Here is a 7,583-nt window from a genome sequence, read left to right as displayed (position 1 = left end):
AGATAATGTAATGGCAAAAACAGGTTAAATATGCTGGTTAACTGCAATAGCCTCTATTAAATAATAAAATTATAAGGGTAAATTTACCTAAGTCAGCCCTGATGAAATGGCAAACACTGGGTAATGCTCACATGCAAGATAAATAATTACAGATACAAACTATTATTAATGATGACTGGCCATAAAGAATCTTTACATAAATTACAAAAATCTCACTAGGCCTAAGAATGAACCTTATGCTACACAGTACAAGAAAAAATACAACAGTTATACTCAAATTACACACAGCTGGTAGATGCTTGGAGATTTCTTGAGCACTCACAATAATAATATCTGTACAGGGGAGGACAGAGATGTGAACAAAATGAGGAGCAGATCTAAGTGGCAATAATGCAGAGACTGAGCTCATTATATAGGGGCCGGCAGAGCTTGGTACAACTTGTAAGAAGGACGCGCAAATGAAGCCATAGGGGACAAAGAGATGAAAATCCTGCTCTGAAACAACAGAAAGGACGACTTACTCTACTATAACGGTAGAAGGGGGGACTGAGACAGAACATGCCTGTGATCAAACATGCAGCATACTGTGCGTTAAAATTACACAAAGGATGATGAAATAATAAGCTATGTAACAATATATATATATATATATATATATATATATATATATATATATATATATATATATATATATATCATCCATTCATACATTATCCAATCCTACGTTGCCCCATGAGGAGTGTAGGAGCCCAGGGCTAGGCAAGTTGGTCCCGACTTTGAAGATGAGAGTGACCAGCCTCATTCATCCCTGGGTGGTATTACTTGAGGAATACACTTAAACCATCCCTTGGATATAAATCTTCACAGGCTCAATCCGATTGGAGCGCCGTAATTACCTACCAACCCACCAGGTGCCTAAATTTTGTTATACGGTTACCAATCAGCATGAGTGTAAATGGTTTCCCGGTGTACAGGAAACCGTTTGGCTTGTCACTCAATGTAGAGTCACCCACAGGCAGAAGCGGCTGAGGAAAGAAAGAAAAAAAGACAGAAAAGGGACCGTAAAGTCACCCTGAAGCAGAAGGACGAGGAATGAATGAAGGAAAGAAAAAACAGAAGAGGATGAAAGGGAAAGAAGGATGGAGGAGAGGAAAGGGCGGTATTTACCTTGAGAGCAGCACTACATCGAGTGAGTGGATGGTAAGCGCCCCCACTTACCACATGTCTCTCTCTCTCTCTCTCTCTAGTTAATCATCATCATTAACAATTGCAAGTCCACTGTTGAACAAAGGCCTCCCCAACCTTCTCCACGAATTTCTTGACTGAGCCAATCTCTGCCACGTTTTACCTGCAAACTTCTCTATCACATCAAATCTCCACTTCCTGTCTGACTTTTTTCGGCATCGCTTATAATCTCATGGAATCCAGACAGTCAACCTCTTGCTGACTGTCTTGATTTTCCATCGAGTTTTCCAGTTTCTAGGTCTTACAACCGTACCTCATACCTGGGATAATTTCGTTATATACCTTATGTTTCGTACGTACCGCCATGCTATTTATTCATAATGTCTCTGTGTTTACCAAAACCTTTCCATGTAATTGTGATCCGTCATTTTATTTCGCTATCATGGTCTTTCTTTAGTTTTAGTATTTGCCCCAAGTAATTGTACTCCTCCACTTCTTCAAGAAATTCTTCGTTCATTCTGATGATACTCTCTTGTTGTATTTGGATTAACCATCAGCTTTACCTGAGTTCATTTGAAGTCGTACTCTGCGACGTTCTCTGTTTAGTTCATTTAACAATTCTTGCAATGTCTCTACTGTTTCTGAGATTTGGACAATGTCATCAGCAAATCTTAAATGGTTTAGGTTTTCTCCATCTATGTCTATCCATTTGTTCTCCCAGACAACCTTCCTGAAAATTCTTGCTAAGCATGTTGTAAGAAGTGTTGTTGAAATTGTATCCCACTGACGCACTGCATTCTCAGTCTTTTTTTTTCCCATTCTTTTTTATGTAATTTTAACCTGTAGCAATTCCACTTTTTATATATATGTTCTTGATCAGTTTTACAATGTTCACATTTACTCTTTATTCTCGCAGTGAATTTTATTATTGCTATGTGCCCCACTGAGTCGAAAGCCTTTTCTTATTCAACACAACCAAAGTACAGTAGTTTATCAGTATTCTGTAGTTTTCCAGTTCACTGACACAGTGTGTAGATGATCAATAGTCGAATACCAGCTTCGGAATCCTGCCTGTTCACGAGGCTGGTTTTCTTGTCATTTCAAAGTAGTAATAGAGAGATGTAATTACTGAACATCTTGTTTTACGAATTTTTCGGCTCTTCATAGGCCACTATAAGGTTGTAGTAAATTATCAGTCCTAGGTACTCAGCATGACTGAAATATTTACTGTTATTATGAAGGGCACAATTACATGCTTAACTGTTTGAGACAAAAATTCAAAACCCACAAGCTGAGAAAGCAAAACCTTCCTCCCAGTTACACTGATATGTTTCTTGGCATTTGCCACTGGACTTTGTCAATGGGGGGAGACCATTATTTCGTTACTTTGTAGGTTTTTATTTTATTGTTTCAAGTAATTAAGCAATGATAAGGCACTTCATAATAATGATAAATATTTTAGTCATTTTTACTAGGACTGATAACTTTACTGATTATAGCTTATAAATTCCCTACAATCCGCAATACAAGATGTTGATAAGAGTTTTTCCATTATATATATATATATATATATATATATATATATATATATATATATATATATATATATATATATATATATGAGACAGATATCGTACGAATGATGGATCTGCGCCATCGATCGATAGCCGTGTGCCGGAGTGGTTCTAGGACAAGTGCCCCCTTGAACAATTGGACCCTCTGATCACTTGGATCTCCGGACAGCTGCCCCCTTGGACCTAATGTTTAGCTGGAGGCGATTATCCGGTGGGCAGTTGTCCGGAGGGGCGGTTGTCCCATTGGGGCAATTGTTCAGGGGGGCAGTTGTTCAAGGGGCAATTGTCCTGGATACCAGATATGGGTCCATCATCAGCGTACATAACGATTGGTTTCTGCGTTGAAGAAGTGACGGGCTTTACTTGAGAACTGAAGATGGCACGGTCAAGAATGTCAAGAATTACAGCTGACTTTAATTATTTCTTTCACAAATGTCATCGTTAAAAGGATACTGTATTGCTTGTCACAGGTGTGCATTTTTCAGTTTATATGTGTCTGTCACTTCTGTCAAATCAGTGCTACCATGCCATGTCATTGCTGTCATGTCTTATTACGTTATGTCAGTAGACCTACTCTCTCTCTCTCTCTCTCTCTCTCTCTCACCATACAACAATGTCTCAAAATGTATTTTTCCTTTATAAAACGACGAAGGGAAAGGGGACGCCATTTCTTTAATGATAAGACATGACAGTTTAGAAATGACACGATGGCAAAAGAACCTGACATAACGGCACAAAAAACACTGACATGACGTAACAACAAACCGTCACTGACATAATGTAATAAGACATGACAGCAGTTACACGACATGACATGATAACACTGATAAGACAGCTGTAGTAATAGATATAAATTGAAAAACATGTATCTATTAGGTGACAAGTAATATAATCATCAATTATTGGCGATATGCTGAAAAAAATACATATACAAAGGTAATGTGTCATATCTGAATATCTTAACCATCCATTGTCAGTGCAGGTAAAAACCCATCTATCGTCAGCGCTAATCTCGATCGATTTGTGAGCAGCCAATGGATTCATCTCCGGAGCAGCGCTATAGATGGATAGCGTAGTCCCACTGATCGCAATATCTATCTATCTACCTATCTATCTATCTATATATTCCAGTTGCCTACGTTCTTGCTAATTCAACTGTACTAATATCTTCTTCCAACAATTTTGACATTTGATAAGAGTCTAAATGTAATTGCTAACAAGTATGCTTAATATTAACTCCTTTCTATATTTATTTTACTGTATAGCCAACGGGTTAACTGAAAGTTTTCTGCCACCAGAATGTCGCCTTCCGTTCACGTTCATTGGTGGTCGTTGCTTTATGGTGGAGACATTGCTAATCGCGTCATGGTATGAGGTCAACAACTACTGCCATCAGCTAGGAGGCAGACTGGCAATGGTGGATGACGCCAATGTAATGTACTTCCTCATTCAGTTCATCTATGACAATGGTAAGTATTAGCTTGTGATACAGACCTGAAAATGAAACGATGCCAGAATTGACAGTCATTTTTTTAAAGGACTGGAGCATATTGTGTGTGTGTGTACATATATATATATATATATATATATATATATATATATATATATATATATATATATATATATATATATATATATATATATATATATAGATAGATAGATATATATATATATATATATATATATATATATATATATATATAGATAGATAGATATAGATATATAGATAGATCTATAGATAGATAGATAGATAGATAGACATATAGATAGATAGATAGATATAGATATAGGCCAATATATCTATATCTATCTATCTATCTATCTATCTGTAGATATAGATAAATAGATAGATAGATAGACAGATATCTATCTATCTATCTATTTATATATATGTGTGTGTGTGTGTGTGTGTAATTGAAAAATATAGCAGCTTCTGTAAAGATCATCTTCCAAATTCTTCCAACTTTCCTCATGGCAGACTTTTGTTCCTTGTTTAATACTACTATACTTCTACCAAAAAGCATTAGTAAGACACGTAAAGAAAGTTATTTCTTGTATTCACGACGTTTCGTACACTACTCGTATGTACCGTAGATTATGAAGTGACTAAGAGTAAGGCACAATGAGTGAGTAGACTCGTACATTGTAATATGTGGATCAGAGAACCAGGTAAGCAATTAACTGGAAATGAGATGAGGGGAAGATATGCCGGGGGGAGGGGGGTAATCAACCAAAGGGAGTCGGGGGAAATTAAGGGATTTCATCACACCGCCCTAGACTTCTTATGGGGAGGAACAGGTTGGGATGATGGGATGACTGCGAATTCTCTTGTCTGTAGGTTTATCCTGGGAACTCTATTCCTGTGTTGTCGGTTCCAATATCTGTCTGGTCAGCTTGGTATTGTGGCGGTGTCTTGTGTGTGTCTTAGGGGTACCATTCCAAAAGTGAAATGTCATTCTTCAGCTAAGATTGATTTTTGAATATCCTATGTATGAAGAAGGGAGGGATTCACGGTTCCCTGGTTTGCAAGTATATCCATACACAAGATGATCCTTTTGCAGGTCCGATAAATATTTCGCAGGGTTGTTTTTCGAAAGCAGCTTAGACACTTTCTTGTTTTTATAATAAATGACGAAGTCGCGGGTGACTTGGGGCTTGGTTGGTTTGACATATCTTCTGATAGGCGGCTTCATTATTCTTTCTCTTTGCCTTTGTAGTCAGGATGCATGTGGGCTTTAGAGAAAAAAAAAATTCGTTGCCCAACTTGGGTTGGTCTGTTTTCGGTTTCTTGGTATCATTTTTCTATTTCACTTTTTACCACCTTATCAACATCTCGTTTGGTATACCCGTTGTTCTTAAGGACCTGAGTGGCTCTACCTTTTGGTGAATGGCACCCCAGGCACTTGAGTGTGTGAAGGCCCTTCTGATGTAGGCCCTGACGATGTAGTCCTTGTATCACTGAGAGCACTATTTTTTTTTTTTTTTTTTTGCACTGAAACACAATCTTTGGTTTGTTGGTTTTATATATATGCTTGCAGGGAGTCTGCTTGGGTTCTGGACATACTGCGTTTGAAAGACTGAAGGCCATAGGCAGTAGGGAATACAGACAGAGGAAGAGGGCTCCAGAGTTAACCTGCTGCATACATGAAGGACTGGGAGTAACAGTTAATATCATGCGTTAAAGAGTTGGAGAGAAAAGGGATGAGAGTTTGTTGTTTGACGGGTGCTATGCGCCCGCTGTAGTGGTGGAGGGATGCAAGTAGACAGCTCAGAAGGGCAGTAACCATTGAAGCAGCGATAGAAGAGATAAAAATGCAACAGTACCCCGAGAAGACAGGTACTGAAGGGAGCCAGTAAGATGAGGAGAGTAATGAGACGAAAAGGCTTTGACTTCATCTTGATAAGATGATCTGTATGTGGGGAGCCTCCCTACACATGAGAGTCGTCCTCTGCACGGGCGAATAACATTCCTGTATAAAGTCAACTACTGTGCAGGGGTCAAGAAGATGCAGAGTCGGTTTAGCACACCTGATCTCTCGGAAGCAGATTTTACATGAAATGTAACAATATGATCTCAAGAAAAATCCCAAGCGAATGAAGCACCGAGTATGCTTGATGCAGGACTGAGTTGGATATTGTTAAAAATTAGAGGATACTCCTGCGGAAGATTCTGACGGGTTGAAGGATGTAAGAACTGAATTTTTGAAGCATTAAAAACAATAAGATTACTTTAAACTCAGTTAGAGATATGAGCCAAGTCAGACATTAGGTGCGTCATAGCCTCATTCCTTGACTGTTGAAGTAACTGCTGAGATGGAAGTTGCGGGAAGCAATGGAGAGGTGACGGGTGTAGTCATAAGTGTATGAGTGGATAAGGTTAGATGACCAGCTTACAGTAGGTAATTGATGAATAGAAGGATGAGAGTTGGTGATAGGACGGAGCCCTGAGGAACACCGCTATTGATAGTTCTAAGAGAAGAACGGTGGCCGTCTACAACAACAGATATTCAACAACCAGAAAGGAAGCTGGAGGTGAAGGCATAGGTAGAAAAATAGAAACCGTATGAGAGCCGTTTGGAAATTTAATATTTATGCCAGACTCGATCGAAAGCCTTTGAGATGTTAAGTGCAATGACTAAGCTTTTACCAAAGTCCAAAAGCAAGATGACCAGGAGTCTGAAAAGACGATGAGGAGATCGCCAGTGAAACGTCCCTGTCGGAATCTATACTGATGATAGGAGAGAAGGTTGTAATCGGAAAGGTGGTTGGAAATTATTTTGTTAAGAATAGATTCAAACTCTTTTGAAATACAGGATGTTAAAGCAATTGGACGATAGTCAGAGGGCTGGGAATGGTTACCCTTCGTTGGGACAGCCAGGGTGAAAGCAGACTTCCAGCAAGAAGGAAAGGTACAGTACAGGTTGACAGACAAAGGAGAAATAGTTTGCCTAGGCATGGTGTAATCACAGAAGCTCAGTTCTTGAGAAGAATAGGAGGGCCCTCTTCAGACTCATATACCTTGTTGGTATTGAGGCCAGTGAGGGAAGAAATACATCAAATGAAGACATTTTAATGTCAGCCATGAGGAATTCAGGGGAGGAAGTGATGGAGGGACAGCACCGAAATCATCTAAGGTGAAAATGAAGGAGAAAGTCTGAGGAAAAGGTTCTGCTTTATCAGTAGCACCATTTGAGTGAAAAGGAAGGGGGAGGACGATGAGGTAAAGTTGTTAGAAAGGTTTTAGGCAAGGTGCCAGAAGGAGCGGATAAAATTCTAATTGGAGAGTTCAGGGCATTTAGTACACATGAAATCATTTTCATGAGA

This window comes from Coenobita brevimanus, chromosome 1, assembly GCF_032717465.1.
Source record: "Coenobita brevimanus isolate Jiangsu-jjx chromosome 1, ASM3271746v2, whole genome shotgun sequence".
NCBI lineage: Eukaryota > Metazoa > Arthropoda > Malacostraca > Decapoda > Coenobitidae > Coenobita > Coenobita brevimanus.
Note: the sequence above shows the minus strand (reverse complement) of the source record.